Below are 23714 nucleotides of genomic sequence, written 5' to 3'. Positions count from 1 at the left end.
TACACAGATTTGAGTCCCCGGGCTCGAACCCGGATTGTTGGAACCTTCGGGTCCATTTTTTCTTGGACACTTTCTGTCGACGAGGCTTCCATCATTTTTATTGGGTGCGCGGCCAGCGCTCCCGATGGGAGTAGCCCCCGAGCCTGTGGATGACTGTGAAGTAGTCATGTATAGGCTGTAAATAGTTGAGGCAAATATCGTAGATTTCTTCGAGTTCCGAGAATTTTCCGGTGCTCCATCACGGAGGAGCCGATAGTTTTGATGACGTCATCAGCGGCGTGGAAACCGCTGAGGCGCAACTGATGGGACATGACCTAGTGGGCCCGTCCCACGTATGCGCATTCAGTTTGGAAATAACCGGATCTTGTGCGTTAAACGAGGAGTTTCCTCGGTTCTCATGCGTAGTGGAGGTTGTGGGCCGCTGGTTTCTCTCCCCTTGCGACACGTGCAGGACCAGACCTTCTTCCATTTCTAGAGGTGTGGATCTAATGACCCAAATCCAGAGTAAAAGTTCTTTATAAACGGGGCCGGGGGTTAATCCGCCCCTTCACCGCTCCATTATTCATCTTCATCATGTGCCCTCTACTTGCCATTGCCATCGCGCCCAAGCCTCCAAAGGAAGAATAAGACCTCTAACCGCCATGGGGAAGAAGAAGGCTGACGCATCCTCCAGCACCGCCGTGAGTGCCACTAGCCCAAAGGCGACCGGCGCCGCGCTAAAATCCTCCTCCGCCGCCAAGGACCTCCCGTGCGACTGGACGAGGTCCTCCATTATGAAGCGCGAGGAGAAGAAGATGTGCTGCCTGGGACTAATCTCCGATGATGATAAGTACATCCGCTTCCCAGGTTCTAATTCTCGTCCAAAGCCTCCTGCTAGGTTCACCGTGATGTTCGCCGCTTTCCTGTACCGTGGGATATCGCTCCCAGCACACGAGTTCCTCCGTTGCCTCCTCTTTTCGTACGGCATCCAGCTTTGGCAGCTGACGCCGAACTCAATCTTGCATCTCACCATTTTTATCACTGTATGTGAGGGCTTTCTCGGCATTGACCCGCACAAGGGCTTGTGGAAGAAGATCTTCTTCGTCAAGCGTCATTGCGGGAACAATGGACTCTACATTGTGGGAGGGGTTGACTTCGTCGTCTGAAGGAGGTGAAGTACTTCAACTTCCAATGAAGGAATGTGCCCAAAACTGGAGGCAGAAATGGTTTTACCCAGGGACCGGCCAGCTTCTGGTCACCGCTCTGATTTGCCGAAGTTCTCGGATGTTCTGGAGGCGACACCGAAGAAGTCCTTAAAGAACATCCTGAATGCATTTTCATTTTAATAGATAGAAGGAACATTAAATAAACTAATATGTACTTTGAAACATGGTTAAAATATTGCAAAATAAGAAAATCTTAGTAGTGTTGGCCACGCAGATTTCGTGCGTTTGTTGCTAAGAAAGAACACTCTCAGACACTCTTAGTCAACTAAACTGGAAAATCTAGCTGGCTCTGAGAGTGCCTCGTTGTTGTTCTTCGATGCGCCGGAAGAACATCCGGAAACCTACAATAGTGGCTTCAATTGGCCTGCGGCTATCTTCGCTGCAAAGAAAGAACACTCGTCATATTCAATCATCATCCTCTTCATCATCGTTGTGGTAGTGTGATGTCTATGCACACTCCTTTTCCTGTAGACAGTGTTGGGCCTCCAAGAGCAGAGGTTTGTAGAACAGCAGCAAGTTTTCCCTTAAGTGGATCACCCAAGGTTTATCGAACTCAGGGAGGAAGAGGTCAAAGATATCCCTCTCAAGCAACCCTGCAACCACAATACAAGAAGTCTCTTGTGTCCCCAACACACCCAATACACTTGTCAGATGTATAGGTGCACTAGTTCGGCGAAGAGATAGTGAAATACAGGTGGTATGAATGTATATGAGCAGTAGTAATGGTGCCAGAAAATACTTGATTCTACAACTGGCGTGCAGTCAATGGTGGTAATATTGCAGGCAGTACAGATGCAGTAGAACAGTAAACAAGTGATGATTGCAGTATTTGGAAACAAGGCCTAGGGATAATACTTTCACTAGTGGACACTCTCAACATTGATCACATAACTGAATAGATAAATGCTATACTCTACACTCTCTTGTTGGATGATGAACACCACTAATTGTGTAGGGCTACAAGAGCACCTCAATGCCGGAGTTAACAAGCTCCACCATATTCGATATTCATATTTAAATAACCTTAGAGTGCATGATAGATCATTGCAATTATACCAAGTACTAACATAGCATGCACACTGTCACCTTCATACTATGAAAGGAGGAATAGATCACATCAATACCATCATAGTAATAGTTAACTTCATAATCTACAAGAGATCATAATCATAAACTACGCCAAGTACTACATGATGCACACACTGTCACCATTACATCATGAAGGAGGAATATATATAGTACTTTAATAACATCACTAGAGTAGCACATATTGATAGTGATATAAGCACATTGCAATAATAAAGGGATATAAATAAGCACTTCACTATGCCATTCATAACAGTGAATAAGTATTCTGTGAAATATAGCCTAAGAGACCCACACGGTGCACACACTGTCACCTTTACACACGTGGGACAAGGAGTCTCCGGAGATCACATAAGTAAAATTCACTTGAATATAATAACGCCATCTAGATTACAAAGCTATCATATGGATCTCAATCATGTAAGGCAGCTCATGAGATCATTGTATTGAAGTACATAGAGAGAGAGATTAACCACATAGCTACCGGTACAGCCCCCTTAGCCTCGATGGAGAACTACTCCCTCCTCACGGGAGACAGCAGCGGTGATGAAGATGGCGGTGGTGTCGATGGAGATGCCTTCCGGGGGCACTTCCCCGTCCCGGCGGCGTGCCGGAACAGAGACTCCTGTCCCCCAGATCTTGGCTTCGCGATGGCGGCGGCTCTGGAAGGTATCTCGTACCGTGGCTTTTCCGTATCGAAGATTTAGGTCAGGGACCTTTAAATAGGCGAAGAGGCGGAGTCGGAGGGCTGACGAGGCGGTGACACAACAGGGGGGCACGGCCCCCCCCTCTGGCCGCGCCGGGCACACGTCTGGGGCCCACAGGGCCCTCCTCTGGTGGCTCTCGGGTGTTCTGGAAGCTTCGTGGAATTATAAGATGCTGGGCGTTGATTTCGTCGAATTCCGAGAATATTTCCTTACTAGGATTTCTGAAACCAAAAACAGCAGAAAACAGGAACTGGCACTTCGGCATCTCGTCAATAGGTTAGTTCCGGAAAATGCATAAAATCATCATAAAGTGTGAACAAAACATGTAGGTATTGTCATAAAACAAGCATGGAACATAAGAAATTATCGATACGTTGCAGACGTATCAGCATCCCCAAGCTTAGTTCCTACTCGTCCCGAGTAGGTAAACGATAAAAAGATAATTTCTGAAGTGACATGCTACCAACATGATCTTAATCATACTATTGTAAAGCATATGAGATGAATGCAGTGATTCAAAGAAATGGTAAAGACAATGATTAAACAACTGAATCATATAACAAAGACTTTTCATGAATAGTACTTTCGAGACAAGCATCAATAAGTCTTGCATAAGAGTTAACTCATAAAGCAGTAAATTCATAGTAAATGCATTGAAGCAACACAAAGGAAGATTTAAGTTTCAGCGGTTGCTTTCAACTTTCAACATGCATATCTCATGGATAATTGTCAACATAAAGTAAAATAATAAGTGCAATAAGCAAGCATGTAAGAATCAATGCACAGTTAACACAAGTGTTTGCTTCTAAGATGGAAGGAAGTAGGTAAACTGACTCAACATAAAAGTAAAAGAAAGGCCCTTCGCAGAGGGAAGCAGGGATTAAATCATGTGCTAGAGCTTTTTAAGTTTTGAAATCATATAGAGAGCATAAAAGTAAAGTTTTGAGAGGTGTTTGTTGTTGTCAACGAATGGTAATGGGTACTCCAACTACCTCGCCAACCAGACTCTCAAGAGCGGCTCCCATGAAGGACGTTACCTCTACCAGCAAGGTAGATCATCACTCTTCACTTTTGTTTACACATGTACTTTTGTTTTATTATGGGTGACACTCCCCCCAACCTTTGCTTACACAAGCCATGGCTAACCGAATCCTCGGGTGCCTTCCATCAATATCATACCATGGAGGAGTGTCTATTTGCAAAATTAAGTTGCTTACTGATGAATCAGAGCAAAACATGTGAAGAGAATTATTAATGAAGTTTGATTAATCGGGGCTGGGAACCCCGTTGCCAGCTCTTTTTGCAAAATTATTGGATAAGCGGATGTGCCACTAGTCCATTATGAAAGTCTGTCAAGAGTAAATGACAAGGTTGAAAGATAAACACCACATACTTCCTCATGAGCTATAAAGCATCTTATATTTACTAATTGGATGCACCATACGAGACACCACGTTAATCCACATCATCAGAATAATTAAGACAGTTAGATCTGAAATTTACGGCTAGGATTAGTCAAAAAGTTATAATTTATAATGTCACGTATACAGTTACGTAGTCACGTTTGTTTACAAGGTTGCACGTTTGTTTAATCCGTAGATTGTTTGTGAAGCGAAATATTGACAGCTGAGATTTTAAATCGGTTAGCCCACATACCCAAGAGTCCATGATTTTTACTACGCCTAACCAATCTAATCCGTAATCAGCTGGTATGTTCTAGGTGTCCAAATTTTGTACTACGTTTAATAAACCATTCAATCACGTGCAAAGGGTCATGTATGTTTAGTCTATATCTCCACATGTACATGATAAAGAAGCCGGTAGAATTTTTTTCCATGCGTGTAATATAAGATTTTTCTTTGCTTTCTTATTGATAGACTACTTTGGCTGCAATGCGAATGGGGAATCCAACAATTTCTTAGAGCATGAATTCGTATCATACTTTCTAGGTATATATTTCTTACACATCGAAAAATATCCAAAAAAACATGGATCATAAAATATATTCTCTAAGAGATAATTATTCAATAAAAAACGTAAATTTCAAATCATCTATTCCCAGAAAGTTGTTGCTGAGCTCACTAATTGGTAAAATAAGAGTGTACCAAACCTTATATAATTTCAAAAAATAATGAATTTTGAAAAAGAGGTTGTATGAAAAAAATAGAAACACAAAGTGGGAGAAAATTTGTAGGAATGTACAATTAACCAAATTTACATTATTTTTCTCTCAAAAGGCCAAAAATATCAAATTAAAATTTTATGGGTCCACAAAATTGTGTACATTAATAAGTTAAGAACTTTTTTGAATTTTCGGTACACCAAATAAGTGAAAAAAATAAGGACATGTCAGATTACAAAAATCCCTAAAAACAGAATTTTGCGTTTGCAAACATGTTTCCGTATATAAGCTAAATCAAATGCATGTATATATTTACTATAATTTTTAGTATATTTAATTTTTGATGTCCTAGCCCGGGCAGATGCCCAGGTTGATGACTAGTTAACACAAATTGAGAAGCATTTTGAAGGTTTAAAGGTAGCACATGAAGTATTTACTTGGAATGGTAGAGAAATACCATGTAGTAGGTAGGTATGGTGGACACAAATGGCATAGTGTTTGGCTCAAGGATTTGGATGCACGAGAAGTATTCCCTCTCAGTACAAGGCTTAGGCTAGCAAGGCTATTTGAAACAAACACAAGTATGAACTAGTACATCAAAACTTACATAAGAACATATTGCAAGCATTATAAGACTATACATTGTCTTCCTTGTTGTTCAAACACCTTTACCAGAAAATATCTAGACCTTAGAGAGACCAATCATGCAAACCAAATTTTAGCAAGCTCTATGTAGTTCTTCATTAATAGGTGCAAAGTATATGATGCAAGAGCTTAATCATGAGCACAACAATTGCCAAGTATCAAGTTATTCAAGACATCATACCAATTACCACATGTAGCATTTCCCGTTTCCAACCATATAACAATTAACGAAGTAGTTTCAACCTTCGCCATGAACATTAAGAATAAAGCTAAGAACACATGTGTTCATATGAACCAGCAGAGCGTGTCTCTCTCCCACACAAACATTTATTCAAACAAAAACAAAAACAAAAACATACAGACGCTCCAAGTAAAGTACATAAGATGTGACCAAATAAAAATATAGTTTCAAGGGAGGAACATGATAATTTGTCGATGAAGAAGGGGATGCCTTGGGCATCCACAAGCTTAGACGCTTGAGTCTTCTTGAAATATGCAGGGGTGAACCACCGGGGCATCCCCAAGCTTAGAGCTTTCACTCTCCTTGATCATATTGTATCATCCTCCTCTCTTGACCCTTGAAAACTTCCTCCACACCAAACTCGAAACAAACTCATTAGAGGGTTAGTGCATAATCAAAAATTCACATATTCAGAGGTAACACAATCATTCTTAACACTTCTGGACATTGCCCAAATCTACTGGAAGTTAATGGAACAAAGAAATCCGTCCAACATAGCAAAAGAAGCAATGCGAAATAAAAGGTAGAATCTGTCAAAACAGAACAGTCCGTAAAGACGAATTTTTAAGAGGCACCAGACTTGCTCAAATGAAAATGATCAAATTGAATGGAAATTGCGTACATATCTGAGGATCACACACGTAAATTTGCAGATTTTTCTGAGTTACCTACAGAGAACCCTGCGCAAATTCGTGACAGACAGAAATCTGTTTCTGCGCAGAAATCCAAATCTAGTATCAACCTTACTATCAAAGACTTTACTTGGCACAACAATGCAATAAAATAAAGATAAGGAGAGGTTGCTACAGTAGTAACAACTTCCAAGACACAAATATAAAACAAAATTGCTGTAGTAAAATAAACACATGGGTTATCTCCCAAGAAGTTCTTTCTTTATAGCCATTAAGATGGGCTCAGCAGTTTTAATGATGCACTCGCAAGAAATAGTATTTGAAGCAAAAGAGAGCATCAAGAGGCAAATTAAAAACAAATTTAAGCCTAACATGCTTCCTATGAAAAGGAATCTTGTAAATAAACAAGTTCATGAAGAGCAAAGTAACAAGCATAGGAAGATAGAACAAGTGTAGTTTCAAAAATTTTAGCACATAGAGAGGTGTTTTAGTAACATGAAAATTTCTACAACTATATTTTCCTCTCTCATAATAACTTTCAGTAGCATCATGAGCAAACTCAACAATATAACTATCAAATGAAACATTCTTATCATGAGTCTCATGCATAAAATTATTACTCTCCACATAAGCATAATCAATTTTATTAGTAATAGTGGGAGCAAATTCAACAAAGTAGCTATCATTATTATTCTCATCATCAAATATAGGAGGCATATTGTAATCATAATCAAATTCATCCTCCATAACAGGCGGCACCAAAAGACCACTATCATTATAATAATCATAAATAGGAGGCAAAGTACCATCAAAGTAAATTTTCTCCTCAATGCTTGGGGGACTAAAAAGATCATGCTCATCAAAACCAGCTTCCCCAAGCTTAGAATTTTCCATATCATTAGCAACAATGGTGTTCAAAGTATTCATACTAATATGTTCCATGGGTTTTTTAATTTTCGCATCAAACCATCCATGTCTTAACTCAGGAAATAATTTTAAAAGCTCACTGTTGCTTTCCATTATGCCTAACTAGTGATAAACAAGAAACAAAAAGACGCAATTGCAGGATCTAAAGGAAATAGCTTCGAGTACTTACAATGGCGCCGGAAAATAGCTTAGTAGCCGAGATCCGGAGTGTGAGTACCTTTTACCTTTCCTCCCCGGCAATGGCGCCAGAAAATACTTGACTGCCCAGGACTGGCGCGTGGTTGATGAGGGAGGAAATGGTGTAGCTTTCCTTCGTTCCCCGACAACGGCGCCAGAAAATAGCTTGATGTCTACGCACACTCCTTTTCCTGTAGACAGTGTTGGGCCTCCAAGAGCAGAGGTTTGTAGAACAGCAGCAAGTTTTCCCTTAAGTGGATCACCCAAGGTTTATCGAAATCAGGGAGGAAGAGGTCAAAGATATCCCTCTCAAGCAACCCTGCAACCACAATACAAGAAGTCTCTTGTGTCCCCAACACACCCAATACAATTGTCAGATGTATAGGTGCACTAGTTCGGTGAAGAGATAGTGAAATACAGGTGGTATGAATGTATATGAGCAGTAGTAACGGTGCCAGAAAATACTTGATGCTACAACTGGCGTGCAGTCAATGGTGGTAATATTGCAGGCAGTACAGATGCAGTAGAACAGTAAACAAGTGATGATTGCAGTATTTGGAAACAAGCCCTAGGGATAATACTTTCACTAGTGGACACTCTCAACATTGATCACATAACTGAATAGATAAATGCTATACTCTACACTCTCTTGTTGGATGATGAACACCACTAATTGTGTAGGGCTACAAGAGCACCTCAATGCCGGAGTTAACAAGCTCCACAATATTCGATATTCATATTTAAATAACCTTAGAGTGCATGATAGATCATTGCAATTATACCAAGTACTAACATAGCATGCACACTGTCACCTTCATACTATGAAAGGAGGAATAGATCATATCAATACCATCATAGTAATAGTTAACTTCATAATCTACAAGAGATCATAATCATAAACTACGCCAAGTACTACATGATGCACACACTGTCACCATTACATCATGAAGGAGGAATATAGTACTTTAATAACATCACTAGAGTAGCACATATTGATAGTGATATAAGCACATTGCAATCATAAAGGGATATAAATAAGCACTTCACTATGCTATTCATAACAATGAATAAGTATTCTGTGAAATATAGCCTAAGAGACCCACACGGTGCACACACTGTCACCTTTACACACGTGGGACAAGGAGTCTCCGGAGATCACATAAGTTAAATTCACTTGAATAGCATAACGACATCTAGATTACAAAGCTATCATATGGATCTCAATCATGTAAGGCAGCTCATGAGATCATTATATTGAAGTACATAGAGAGAGATTAACCACATAGCTACCGGTACAGCCCCCTTAGCCTCGATGGAGAACTACTCCCTCCTCATGGGAGACAGCAGCGGTGATGAAGATGGCGGTGGTGTCGATGGAGATGCCTTCCGGGGGCACTTCCCCGTCCCGGCGGCGTGCCGGAACAGAGACTCCTATCCCCCAGATCTTGGCTTCGCGATGGCGGCGGCTCTGGAAGGTTTCTCGTACCGTGGCTTTTCCGTATCGAAGATTTAGGTCAGGGACCTTTAAATAGGCGAAGAGGCGGAGTCAGAGGGCTGACGAGGCGGTGACACAACAGGGGGGCGCGGCCCCCCTCTGGCCGCACCGGGCACACGTCTGGGGCGCACAGGGCCCTCCTCTGGTGGCTCTCGGGTGTTCTGGAAGCTTCGTGGAATTATAAGATGCTGGGCGTTGATTTCGTCCAATTTCGAGAATATTTCCTTACTAGGATTTCTGAAACCAAAAACAGCAGAAAACAGGAACTGGCACTTCGGCATCTCGTCAATAGGTTAGTTCCGGAAAACGCATAAAATCATCATAAAGTGTGAACAAAACATGTAGGTATTGTTATAAAACAAGCATGGAACATAAGAAATTATCGATACGTTGGAGACGTATCATAGTGCCGACGGCAGGACGTGTCGTTGAACACCTTCACGCTCATCTCCTCGCCGCATTCGTAGTAGAATTTGAGCACACAGACGGCTTGGAGGTTGTAGGATCACGCGAACTTCTCTCAGCTGGTGTGGAGGTACATCTTGCCGCGCCCATCGAAGAGCACATCCACCGACAAAAGCCGCAGCTAGCCTCCCATAGTGACAACACGGCCGACTAGTTGTCGGTGACGAACTCGGCGAACTTGTCCGACAGCCTCTAGATGCCGAGTGGGTCGCCATTAAGGATGGCAATGTACTCGAACTCCCACTCCCCGTCGGAAGACAACGACGGTGTAGGCGGCCGTGATCTTGGCGATGGCGTTGCTGCTTGATAAGTCTCCGACGTATCGATAATTTCTTATGTTCCATGCCACATTATTGATGTTATCTACATGTTTTATGCACACTTTATGTCATATTCGTGCATTTTCTGGAACTAACCTATTAACAAGATGCCGAAGTGCCGATTCTTTGTTTTACGCTGTTTTTGGTTTCAGAAATCCTAGTAAGGAAATATTCTCGGAATTGGACGAAATCAAAGCCCAGGGGCCTATTTTTCCACGAAGCTTCCAGAAGTCCGAAGACGAAACGAAGTGGGGCCACAGGGTGCCCAAACCCTAGGGCGGCGCGGCCCCCCCCCCTTGGCCGCGCCGGCCTGTGGTGTGGGGCCCCTGTGCCCCTTCCTGACTTGCGCTTCCGCCTACTTAAAGCCTCCGTGACGAAACCCCCAGTACCGAGAGCCACGATACGGAAAACCTTCCAGAGACGCCGCCAACGCCGATCCCATCTCGGGGGATCCAGGAGATCGCCTCCGGCACCCTGCCGGAGAGGGGAATCATCTCCCGGAGGACTCTACACCGCCATGGTCGCCTCCGGTGTGATGTGTGAGTAGTCTACCCCTGGACTATGGGTCCATAGCAGTAGCTAGATGGTTGTCTTCTCCCCATTGTGCTATCATTGTCGGATCTTGTGAGCTGCCTAACATGATCAAGATCATCTATCTGTAATTCTATATGTTGCGTTTGTTGGGATCCGATGAATAGAGAATACTTGTTATGTTGATTATCAAAGTTATATCTACGTGTTGTTTATGATCTTGCATGCTTTCCGTTACTAGTAGATGCTCTGGCCAAGTAGATGCTTGTAACTCCAAGAGGGAGTACTTATGCTCGATAGTGGGTTCATGCTCGCATTGACACCGGGACAAAGGACAGAAAGTTCTAAGGTTGTGTTGTGCTGTTGCCACTAGGGATAAAACATTGATGCTATGTCTAAGGATGTAGTTGTTGATTACATTACGCACCATACTTAATGCAATTGTCTGTTGCTTTGCAACTTAATACTGGAGGGGGTTCGGATGATAACCTGAAGGTGGACTTTTTAGGCATAGATGCAGTTGGATGGCGGTCTATGTACTTTGTCGTAATGCCCAATTAAATCTCACTATACTCATCATGATATGTATGTGCATGGTCATGCCCTCTCTATTTGTCAATTGCCCAACTGTAATTTGTTCACCCAACATGCTGCTTGTCTTATGGGAGAGACACCTCTAGTGAACTGTGGACCCCGGTCCAATTCTCTTTACTGAAATACAATCTACCGCAATACTTGTTTCTTGTTTTCTGCAAACAATCATCTTCCACACAATACGGTTAATCCTTTGTTACAGCAAGCCGGTGAGATTGACAACCTCACTGTTTCGTTGGGGCAAAGTACTTTGGTTGTGTTGTGCAGGTTCCACATTGGCGCCGGAATCCCTGGTGTTGCGCCGCACTACATCCCGCCGCCATCAACCTTCAACGTGCTTCTTGACTCCTACTGGTCCGATTAAACCTTGGTTTCTTACTGAGGGAAACTTGCCGCTGTGCGCATCACACCTTCCTCTTGGGGTTCCCAACGGACGTGCCAACCACACGCATCAAGCAAATTTACGGCGCCGTTGCCGGGGGAGATCAAGACACGCTGCAAGGGGAGTCTCCACTTCTCAATCTCTTTACTTTGTTTTTGTCTTGCTTAGTTTTATTTACTACTTTGTTTGCTGCACTAAATCAAAATACAAAAAATTAGTTGCTAGTTTTACTTTATTTGCTATCTTGTTTGCTATATCAAAAACACAAAAAAATTAGTTTACTTGCATTTACTTTATCTAGTTTGCTTTATTTACTGTTGCTAAAATGGCCAACGCTGAAAATACTAAGTTGTGTGACTTCACAACCACAAATAATAATGATTTCTTATGCACACCTATTGCTCCACCTGCTACTACAGCAGAATTCTTTGAAATTAAACCTGCTTTACTGAATCTTGTTATGCGAGAGCAATTTTCTGGTGTTAGTTCGATGATGCTGCTGCCCATCTTAATAATTTTGTTGAACTATGTGAAATGCAAAAATATAAAGATGTAGATGGTGATATTATTAAACTAAAATTGTTCCCTTTCTCATTAAGAGGAAGAGCTAAAGATTGGTTGCTATCTCTGCCTAAGAATAGTATTGATTCATGGACTAAATGCAAGGATGCTTTTATTGGTAGATATTATCCCCCTGCTAAAATTATATCATTGAGGAGTAGCATAATGAATTTTAAACAATTAGATACTGAACATGTTGCTCAAGCTTGGGAAAGAATGAAATCTCTGGTTAAAAATTGCCCAACCCATGGACTGACTACTTGGATGATCATCCAAACCTTCTATGCAGGACTAAATTTTTCTTCACGGAATTTATTGGATTCAGCTGCTGGAGGTACCTTTATGTCCATCACTCTTGGTGAATCAACAAAGCTTCTTGATAATATGATGATCAACTACTCTGAATGGCACACGGAAAGAGCTCCACAAGGTAAGAAGGTAAATTCTGTCGAAGAAACCTCTTCCTTGAGTGATAAGATTGATGCTATTATGTCTATGCTTGTGAATGATAGGACTAATATTGATCCTAATAATGTTCCGTTAGCTTCAGTGGTTGCACAAGAAGAACATGTTGATGTAAACTTCATTAAAAATAATAATTTCAACAACAATGCTTACCGGAACAATTCTAGTAACAACTATAGGCCATATCCTTATAATAATGGCAACGGCTATGGTAATTCTTATGGGAATTCTTACAACAATAATAGGAGTTCACCCCCTGGACTTGAAGCCATGCTTAAAGAATTTATTAGTACACAAACTGCTTTTAACAAATCTGTTGAAGAAAAGCTTGGGAAAATTGATATACTCGCTTCTAAAGTCGATAGTCTTGCTGCTGATGTTGATCTTTTGAAATCGAAAGTTATGCCTAATGAAAATAATCATAATAAAATTGTTACTACAGCAAATGCCATTCAAGTTAGAATTAATGAGAATATAAGGTTAATGGCTGAACTGCGTGCTAGGTGGGATAGAGAAGAAAATGAAAAACTAGCTAAAGAAAAGAATGTAGCTAAAGTTTGGACTATTACCACCACTAGTAATGCTAATGCTACACATGTTGCTGCACCTCCTACTTATACTAATAAAAGAATTGGTGTTAGCAATGTTTCCACTTCTAATGCAAAGCGCGAAAAACTGCCTGAAACTGCTAAAACTGCTGAAACTGCCCGTGATAAAGCTGCTGAAATTTTTTCCAACATTGGGGATGATGATCCCATTGCTTTAGATTATAATGGTTTGAATTTTGATGATTGCCACATCTCTGAAGTTATAAAGTTCTTGCAAAAACTTGCTAAAAGTCCTAATGCTAGTGCTATAAATTTGGCTTTCACGCATCATATTACAAATGCTCTCATAAAAGCTAGAGAAGAGAAACTAGAGCGTGAAGCCTCTATTCCTAAAAAGCTAGAGGATGGTTGGGAGCCCATCATTAAGATGAAGGTTAAAGATTTTGATTGTAATGCTTTATGTGATCTTGGTGCAAGTGTTTCTGTTATGCCTAAGAAAATTTATAATATGCTTGACTTGCCACCGCTGAAAAATTGTTATTTGGATGTTAATCTTGCTGATCATCCTACAAAGAAACCTTTGGGTAAAGTTGATAATGTTCGCATTACCTTTAACAATAATCTTGTTCCCGTTGATTTTGTTGTCTTGGATATTGAATGCAATGCATCTTGTCCCATTATATTGGGAAGACCTTTTCTTCGAACTGTTGGTGCTATCATTGATATGAAGGAAGGTAATATAAAATATCAATTTCCTCTCAAGAAAGGTATGGAACACTTCCCTAGAAAGAGAATGAAGTACCCTTTTGATTCTATTATGAGAACAAATTATGATGTTGACACTTCTTCTCTTGATAATACTTGATACACACTTTCTGCGCCTAGCTGAAAGGCGTTAAAGAAAAGCGCTTATGGGAGACAACCCATGTTTTTACCTACAGTACTTTGTTTTTATTTTGTGTCTTGGAAGTTGTTTACTACTGTAGCAACCTCTCCTTATCTTAGTTTTGTGTTTTGTTGTGCCAAGTTAAGCCGTTGATAGAAAAGTAAGTACTAGATTTGGATTACTGCGCAGTTTCAGATTTCTTTGCTGTCACGAATCTGGGTCCACCTCCCTGTAGGTAGCTCAGAAAATTAAGCCAATTTACGTGCATGATCCTCAGATATGTACACAACTGTCATTCAATTTGAGCATTTTCATTTGAGCAAGTCTGGTGCCATTTTAAAATTCGTCAATACGAACTGTTCTGTTTTGACAGATTCTGTCTTTTATTTCGCATTGCCTCTTTTGCTATGTTGGATGAATTTCTTTGATCCACTAATGTCCAGTAGCATTATGCAATGTCCAGAAGTGTTAAGAATGATTGTGTCACCTTTGAATATGTTAATTTTTATTGTGCACTAACCCTCTAATGAGTTGTTTCGAGTTTGGTGTGGAGGAAGTTTTCAAGGATCAAGAGAGGAGTATGATGCAACATGATCAAGGAGAGTGAAAGCTCTAAGCTTGGGGATGCCCCGGTGGTTCACCCCTGCATATATCAAGAAGACTCAAGCGTCTAAGCTTGGGGATGCCCAAGGCATCCCCTTCTTCATCGACAACATTATCAGGTTCCTCCCCTGAAACTATATTTTTATTCCATCACATCTTATGTGCTTTTTCTTGGAGCGTCGGTTTGTTTTTGTTTTTTGTTTTGTTTGAATAAAATGGATCCTAGCATTCACTTTATGGGAGAGAGACACGCTCCGCTGTAGCATATGGACAAGTATGTCCTTGGTTTCTACTCATAGTATTCATGGCGAAGTTTCTCCTTCGTTAAATTGTTATATGGTTGGAATTGGAAAATGATACATGTAGTAATTGCTATAAATGTCTTGGGTAATGTGATACTTGGCAATTGTTGTGCTCATGATTAAGCTCTTGCATCATATGCTTTGCACCCATTAATGAAGAAATACATAGAGCATGCTAAAATTTGGTTTGCATATTTGGTTTCTCTAAAGTCTAGATAATTTCTAGTATTGAGTTTGAACAACAAGGAAGACGGTGTAGAGTCTTATAATGTTTACAATATGTCTTTTATGTGAGTTTTTCTGCACCGGTTCATCCTTGTGTTTGTTTCAAATAAGCCTTGCTAGCCTAAACCTTGTATCGAGAGGGAATACTTCTCATGCATCCAAAATACTTGAGCCAACCACTATGCCATTTGTGTCCACCATACCTACCTACTACATGGTATTTTCCGCCATTCCAAAGTAAATTTCTTGAGTGCTACCTTTAAAATTCCATCATTCACCTTTGCAATATATAGCTCATGGGACAAATAGCTTAAAAACTATTGTAGTATTGAATATGTAATTATGCACTTTATCTCTTATTAAGTTGCTTGTTGTGCGATAACCATGTTTACTGGGGACGCCCTCAACTTTTCATTGTTGAATTTCATGTGAGTTGCTATGCATGTTCGTCTTGTCTGAAGTAAGGGCGATCTACACTGAGTTGAATGGTTTGAGCATGCATATTGTTAGAGAAGAACATTGGGCCGCTAACTAAAGCCATGATCCATGGTGGAAGTTTCAGTTTTGGACAAACATCCTCAAATCTCTAATGAGAAAAGAATTAATTGTTGTTGAATGCTTAAAGCATTAAAAGAGGAGTCCATTATCTGTTGTCTATGTTGTCCCGGTATGGATGTCTAAGTTGAGAATAATCAAAAGCGAGAAATCCAAATGCGAGCTTTCTCCTTAGACCTTTGTACAGGCGGCATAGAGGTACCCCTTTGTGATACTTGGTTAAAGCATATGTATTGCGGTGATAATCCAGGTAGTCCAAGCTAATTAGGACAAGGTGCGGGCACTATTAGTACACTATGCATGAGGCTTGCAACTTATAAGATATAATTTACATGATGCATATGCTTTATTACTACCGTTGACAAAATTGTTTCATGTTTTCAAAATCAAAGCTCTAGCACAAATATAGCAATCGATGCTTTTCCTCCATGGAGGACCATTCTTTTACTTTCAATGTTGAGTCAGTTCACCTATTTCTCTCCACCTCAAGAAGCAAACACTTGTGTGAACTGTGCATTGATTCCTACATATTTGCTTATTGCACTTATTATATTACTCTATGTTGACAATATCCATGAGATATACATGTTACAAGTTGAAAGCAACCGCTGAAACTTAATCTTCTTTTGTGTTGCTTCAATGCCTTTACTTTGAATTATTGCTTTATGAGTTAACTCTTATGCAAGACTTATTGATGCTTGTCTTGAAGTGCTATTCATGAAAAGTCTTTGCTTTATGATTCACTTGTTTACTCATGTCATATACATTGTTTTGATCGCTGCATTCACTACATATGCTTTACAAATAGTATGATCAAGATTATGATGGCATGTCACTCCAGAACTTATACGTGTTATCGTTTTACCTGCTCGGGACGAGCAGAACTAAGCTTGGGGATGCTGATACGTCTCCGACGTATCGCTAATTTCTTATGTTCCATGCCACATTATTGATGTTATCTACATGTTTTATGCACACTTTATGTCATATTCGTGCATTTTCTGGAACTAACCTATTAACAAGATGCCGAAGTGCCGATTCTGTTTTCCGCTGTTTTTGGTTTCGTAAATCCTAGTAAGGAAATATTCTCAGAATTGGACGAAATCAAAGCCCGGGGGCCTATTTTTCCACGAAGCTTACGAGAAGTCCGAAGACGAAACGAAGTGGGGCCACAGGGTGCCCAAACCCTAGGGCGGCGCGGCCCCCTTGGCCGCGCCGGCACGTGGTGTGGGGCCCCTGTGCCCCTTCTGACTTGCCCTTCCGCCTACTTAAAGCCTCCGTGACGAAACCCCCGTCACCGAGAGCCACGATACGGAAAACCTTCCAGAGACGCCGCCAACGCCGATCCCATCTCGGGGATCCAGAGATCGCCTCCGGCACCCTGCCGGAGAGGGGAATCATCTCCCGGAGGACTCTACGCCGCCATGGTCGCCTCCGGTGTGATGTGTGAGTAGTCTACCCCTGGACTATGGGTCCATAGCAGTAGCTAGATGGTTGTCTTCTCCCCATTGTGCTATCATTGTCGGATCTTGTGAGCTGCCTAACATGATCAAGATCATCTATCTGTAATTCTATATGTTGCGTTTGTTGGGATCCGATGAATAGAGAATACTTGTTATGTTGATTATCAAAGTTATATCTACGTGTTGTTTATGATCTTGCATGCTTTCCGTTACTAGTAGATGCTCTGGCCAAGTAGATGCTTGTAACTCCAAGAGGGAGTACTTATGCTCGATAGTGGGTTCATGCCTCGCATTGACACCGGGACAAAGGATGTGAAAGTTCTAAGGTTGTGTTGTGCTGTTGCCACTAGGGATAAAACATTGATGCTATGTCTAAGGATGTAGTTGTTGATTACATTACGCACCATACTTAATGCAATTGTCTGTTGCTTTGCAACTTAATACTGGAGGGGGTTCGGACGATAACCTGAAGGTGGACTTTTTAGGCATAGATGCAGTTGGATGGCGGTCTATGTACTTTGTCGTAATGCCCAATTAAATCTCACTATACTCATCATGATATGTATGTGCATGGTCATGCCCTCTCTATTTGTCAATTGCCCAACTGTAATTTGTTCACCCAACATGCTGCTTGTCTTATGGGAGAGACACCTCTAGTGAACTGTGGACCCCGGTCCAATTCTCTTTACTGAAATACAATCATACGCCAATACTTGTTTTACTGTTTTCTGCAAACAATCATCTTCCACACAATACGGTTAATCCTTTGTTACAGCAAGCCGGTGAGATTGACAACCTCACTGTTTCGTTGGGGCAAAGTACTTTGGTTGTGTTGTGCAGGTTCCACGTTGGCGCCGGAATCCCTGGTGTTGCGCCGCACTACATCCCGCCGCCATCAACCTTCAACGTGCTTCTTGACTCCTACTGGTCCGATTAAACCTTGGTTTCTTACTGAGGGAAACTTGCCGCTGTGCGCATCACACCTTCCTCTTGGGGTTCCCAACGGACGTGCCAACCACACGCATCACTGCTCCAGCAGGGCCGCCGCGGCCGCAGCCATGGCCGCAACCTCGACCTTGACCTCTACCAGCCATGGAATGGCCCTCGACTCCTGAGATGGTGGCGGCTAGGGTTGGATTGAGGCGCTAGGGTCTATGTGAGGAGCGATGCGCGAGCACCACTTTTTATACGCCGGAGGGAAGCGAGGGAGCGGTGGCGCACATTAACGTCCACTAGTGGAAAATAGGGCTTTCGTGGGAGCCTTTTGTCGCGGGCGCGCCTGCACCCGCGCCAAATGGGGTGGCCACGTCGCTCCGAAGCGATTTGGAGCGGGCAGGGCCTTTTATCGCGCCCTTTTGTCGCGGGCCGTATTACGACCCGCGACAAAAGGGGTCTGAGGGCTGGCGCCTCCTGTCGGCACCCCTTTTGTCGCGGGTCGCAATACGTCCCGCGACAAAAGGGCCATGCCTATATATAGACACGCAGCCAGCACCCCCACCTCATTTTTTCCTTGGTGGTGAAGGTGGAGGTGTATGCTAGCTCATTTTTTCTACATGTGCACAAGAGGTGTTTGATGGAATGCTTGTGAGAGGGATGCCACTTGATTTTATTTGATAAGATTTCTCCTCTTTTTTATCCTAAAAGGTTAGCAACTATTTTCTCGTATATATATACATAGTCCGTACAATACTAATTTTAGTAAGGTGATTGCATCTGATACATATATAATTGTACTTATGATGCAGATGAGTCATGCATGGATGTACGGTAACCGATGTGCTCCCGCTTTCAGAGAGGGCGTGAATTCTTTCCTGCTTGTGGCCGAGGCCAACAAGTCGAAGCAAGGTTTTATGTGTTGTCCATGTCTAAAATGTAAGAACGAGAAGGATTACTCTTGCTCAAGAGATATTAAGAGCCACCTGCTTCGGTTTGGATTCATGTCCAGCTATAATGTTTGGACCAAGCACGGAGAAGAAGGGGTTATGATGGAAGACGGTGATGAAGAAGAAGATAATGATGACCAGTACCGATCTATGTTCTCTGATTGCGATGATACCGCAATGGACGACAATGAAGAAGAAGGAGGTGAAGAACAGGCATCAGATGATCCTGTTGATGATGATCTTCGTCGGGCCATTTCTGATGCAAGAAGAGACTGTGGCACGGATAAGGAGAGGTTGCAGTTTGACAAGATGTTAGAGGACCACCACAAATTGTTGTACCCAGGTTGTGAAGATGGGCAGAGAAAGCTGGGTAGCATATTGGAATTGCTGAAATGAAAGGCATAGGTCGGTGTGACTGACTCGGGATTTGAGAAATTGATGATAATATTAAAGAAGTTGTTTCCAAGAAATAATGAATTGCTCGTCAGTACATATGAAGCAAAGAAGCTTGTCTGCCCTCTAGGATTAGATGTGCAGAAGATACATGCATGCATTAATGACTGTATCCTCTACCGCGGTGAGAAGTACGAGAATTTGAATAAATGTCCGATATGTGGTGCATTGCGGTATAAGATCAGAAAAGATGACCCTGGTGATGTTGAGGGCGAGCCACCCAGGAAGAGGGTTCCTGCGAAGGTGATGTGGTATGCTCCAATAATACCACGGTTGAAACGTTTGTTCAGAAACAAAGAGCATGCCAAGTTGTTGCGACGGCACATGGAAGAACGTAAGAAAGACGCGATATTGATGCACCCCGCTGATGGTTGGCAGTGGAGGAACATCGGGAGAGAGTTCCCGGATTTTGCAGGTGAGGCAAGGAACTTATGGTTTGGTCTAAGTACAGATGGCATGAATCCTTTTGGGGAGCAGAGCTGCAGTCACAGCACCTGGCCCATGACTTTATGTATCTACAACCTTCCTCCTTGGTTGTGCATGAAGCAGAAGTTCATTATGATGCCAGTGCTTATCCAAGGCCCAAAGCAACCCGGTAACGACATTGATGTGTACCTAAGGCCATTAGTTGATGAACTTTTGGAGTTGTGGGCCAAACCAGGTGTACGTGTGTGGGATGAGCACACCGAGCAAGAATTTGACCTACGAGCATTGCTATTCGTAACCATAAATGATTGGCCTGCTCTTAGTAACATTTCAGGACAGACGAACAAAGGATACAACGCATGCACACACTGTTTAGATGAGACTGAAGGTAAATATTTGGGAAAAAGCAAAAAATTTGTGTACCCGTACAATCGCCGTTTCCTTCCGCGCAAGCATCCCTTAAGGAAAAAAGGCAAGCATTTCGATGGCGAGGCATACAACCGTCCGAAGCCTGTCCCCCGTAGTGGTGCTGATATATTTGACATGGTCAAGGATTTAAATGTTATCTTTGGAAAGGGTCCAGGTAGTCGACCTGTTCCGAAAGACGCTGACGGACACGCGCCCATGTGGAAGAAGAAATCTATTTTTTGGGAGCTAGAATATTGGAAAGTCCTGGAAGTCCGCTCTGCAATCGACGTGAAGCACCTGACCAAGAATCTTTGTGTGAATATTCTAGGTTTCCTGGGCGTGTATGGGAAGACAAAAGATACAACAGAAGCACGGGAGGACCAGGAACATCATAAAGGACGAAACGGCAATCATCCAGGGAAGTTTGAAGGGCCTGCCAGCTACGCTCTTACCAAACAAGAGAAGGAGATCTTTTTTGAAGCCCTATTCAGTATCAAGGTTCCGTCTAGTTTCTCGTCGAATATAAAGGGAATAGTAAATATGAAGGAGAAAAAAATTCCAGAACCTAAAGTCCCATGACTGCCACGTGCTTATGACACAATTGCTTCCGGTTGCATTGAGGGGACTTCTACCAGAAAATGTTCGACTAGCCATTGTGAAGATATGTGCATTCCTCAACGCAAATTCCCAGAAGGTAATGGATCCAGAAAATTTGTCAGGATTACAGGAAGATGTGGTCAAATGTCTTGTCAGCTTCGAGTTGTTGTTCCCACCATCCTTCTTCAATATTATGACGCACCTCCTCGTTCACCTAGTTGAAGAGATTACAATTCTCGGTCCTGTATTTCTACACAATATGTTCCCCTTCGAGAGGTTCATGGGAGTTTTAAAGAAATATGTTCATAACCGAGCTAGGCCGGAAGGAAGTATCTCAAAGGGCTACGGAACTGAGGAGGTCATTGAGTTTTGTGTTGACTTTATTCCTGACCTTAAGCCGATTGGTGTTCCTGAATCTCGGTATGAAGGGAGGCTGACTGGACAAGGCACACTAGGAAGGAAAGCAACGGTGTGCAGGGACAAGATTTCTTTCAATCAAGCACACTACACAGTTCTATACAATTCTAGCTTGGTGGCTCCGTACATCGAGAAACATACGAATGTTTTACAAGAAATAAACCCGGGCAAGCCCCATTCATGGATTACACGTGAACACATGAATACCTTCGGCAGTTGGTTGCAAAGACATCTCATCTTTTCCATCGAAGCGGACACCACTGTTGTAGAGCAGCTGTACTTGTTGGCCAGGTTACCATCTTCAAACATATGTACATTCCAAGGGTACGAGATAAATGGGAATACATTTTACACAATCGACCAAGATAAAAAGAGCACCAACCAAAACAGTGGTGTCCGCTTCGATGCAAAACACGAGAATGGGCAGACCACCACATATTATGGATACATAGAGGAGATATGGGAACTTGACTATGGACCCACTTTTAAGGTCCCTTTGTTTCGGTGCAAATGGGTGAAGCTCAGCGGTGTTCATATAGACGATAAGTACAGTATGACAACAGTGGATCCCAACAATCTTGCGTACCTGGACGAGCCATTTGTCCTAGCCAACGAGATGGCTCAAGTTTTCTACGTGAAGGACATGTCTAGCAAATCGAGAAAAAGAAATCAACAAAAGAATACATCAACGGAGGAGCCAAAGCGCCACATAGTTCTTTCTAGGAAAAGAAACATAGTGGGAGTGGATGACAAGACAGACATGTCAGAAGATTATAATAAGTTTAAAGAAATTCCGCCCTTCACGGTGAAAATTGACCCAAGCATCTTGCTAAATGATGAAGATTCTCCATGGCTACGGCGTAGAAGATCACAACAGTAGATGGCGATGTAAGAATGTATTCTTCATATATAGTTCCCAAGACAATCTCTACATTTATGTAATAATAAGAACCCTTTCCCCAACACTGTTAGAGGAGACGGAGTCTTTCACGGGCTTGCAGGGAAATTTTTCCAAGGAGCAGCTTCCGAAGATGTCGTAGGGCGTGTGCACCAACGACATCTTCGAGAAGCTGCGCCACGGGAGATTTCCCAACCCTTTCCTTCATCCATGTGAATGAAACTGTGCTTGGCTTGTTGATCTGCTTGGCAAGGCGTATCGATGCCCCTTTTATAGGCACGGCACCGCTTCTACTTTCTCTTGTTCCTTCGATAGGGCGTCGTGCGCTACATGATTTATCTCATCGAGCAGTGCGTCCACCCACGCGTCCTTATCCTGCCGACAGCTTTAGTCCCGGTTGCAGCCACCAACCGTGACAAAAGGTTACCGACACATCCTTATCCTGCCGACAGCTTTAGTCCCAGTTGCAGCCACCAACCGTGACAAAAGGTTACCGACACAACCTTATCATGCCGACAGCTTTAGTCCAGGTTGCACCCACCAGCCGTGACAAAAGGTTACCCGCACATCAGCCCCCCAGATAAGGCCCTCCTAGATAAGTCTCCCCCAGTCATTTGTCCCGGTTGGAGCCTCCACCCGGGATGAAAGTTTCGCGCGCCACTTCGTTCCCGCCTATTTTCTTCCGCATTCCCGCCATTTTTCCACTATATATATGTAGGCTTGGACTCATATCTGCAAACCTCATCACTCTCTCCCATGGCTTCTGATGTCTACTTCCCCCTCCTTTTCCTGTAGACAGTGTTGGGCCTCCAAGAGCAGAGGTTTGTAGAACAGCAGCAAGTTTTCCCTTAAGTGGATCACCCAAGGTTTATCGAACTCAGGGAGGAAGAGGTCAAAGATATCCCTCTCATGCAACCCTGCAACCACAAAGCAAGAAGTCTCTTGTGTCCCCAACACACCCAATAGGTGCACTAGTTCGGCGAAGAGATAGTGAAATACAGGTGGTATGAATAAGTATGAGCAGTAGCAACGGTGCCAGAAAATAGCTTGCTGGCGTGTAGTTGATGGTGGTAGTATTGCAGCAGTAACGCAAAGAAAACAGTAAACAAGCAGCGATAGCAGTATTTAGGAACAAGGCCTAGGGATTACACTTTCACTAGTGGACACTCTCAACATTGATCACATAGCAGAATAGATAAATGCATACTCTACACTTTTGTTGGATGATGAACACATTGCGTAGGATTACACGAACCCTCAATGCCGGAGTTAACAAGCTCCACAATAATGTTCATGTTTTAGTAACCTTATAGTGTAAGATAGATCAATACAACTAAACCAAGTACTAACATAGCATGCACACTGTCACCTTCATGCATATGTAGGAGGAATAGATCACATCAATACCATCATAGCAATAATTAACTTCATAATCTACAAGAGATCATGATCATAGCATAAACCAAGTACTAACACGGTGCACACACTGTCACCA

Source organism: Lolium perenne, chromosome 2, assembly GCF_019359855.2.
Source record: "Lolium perenne isolate Kyuss_39 chromosome 2, Kyuss_2.0, whole genome shotgun sequence".
In the NCBI taxonomy this organism is placed as follows: domain Eukaryota; kingdom Viridiplantae; phylum Streptophyta; class Magnoliopsida; order Poales; family Poaceae; genus Lolium; species Lolium perenne.
This window is presented reverse-complemented; position numbering follows the sequence as displayed.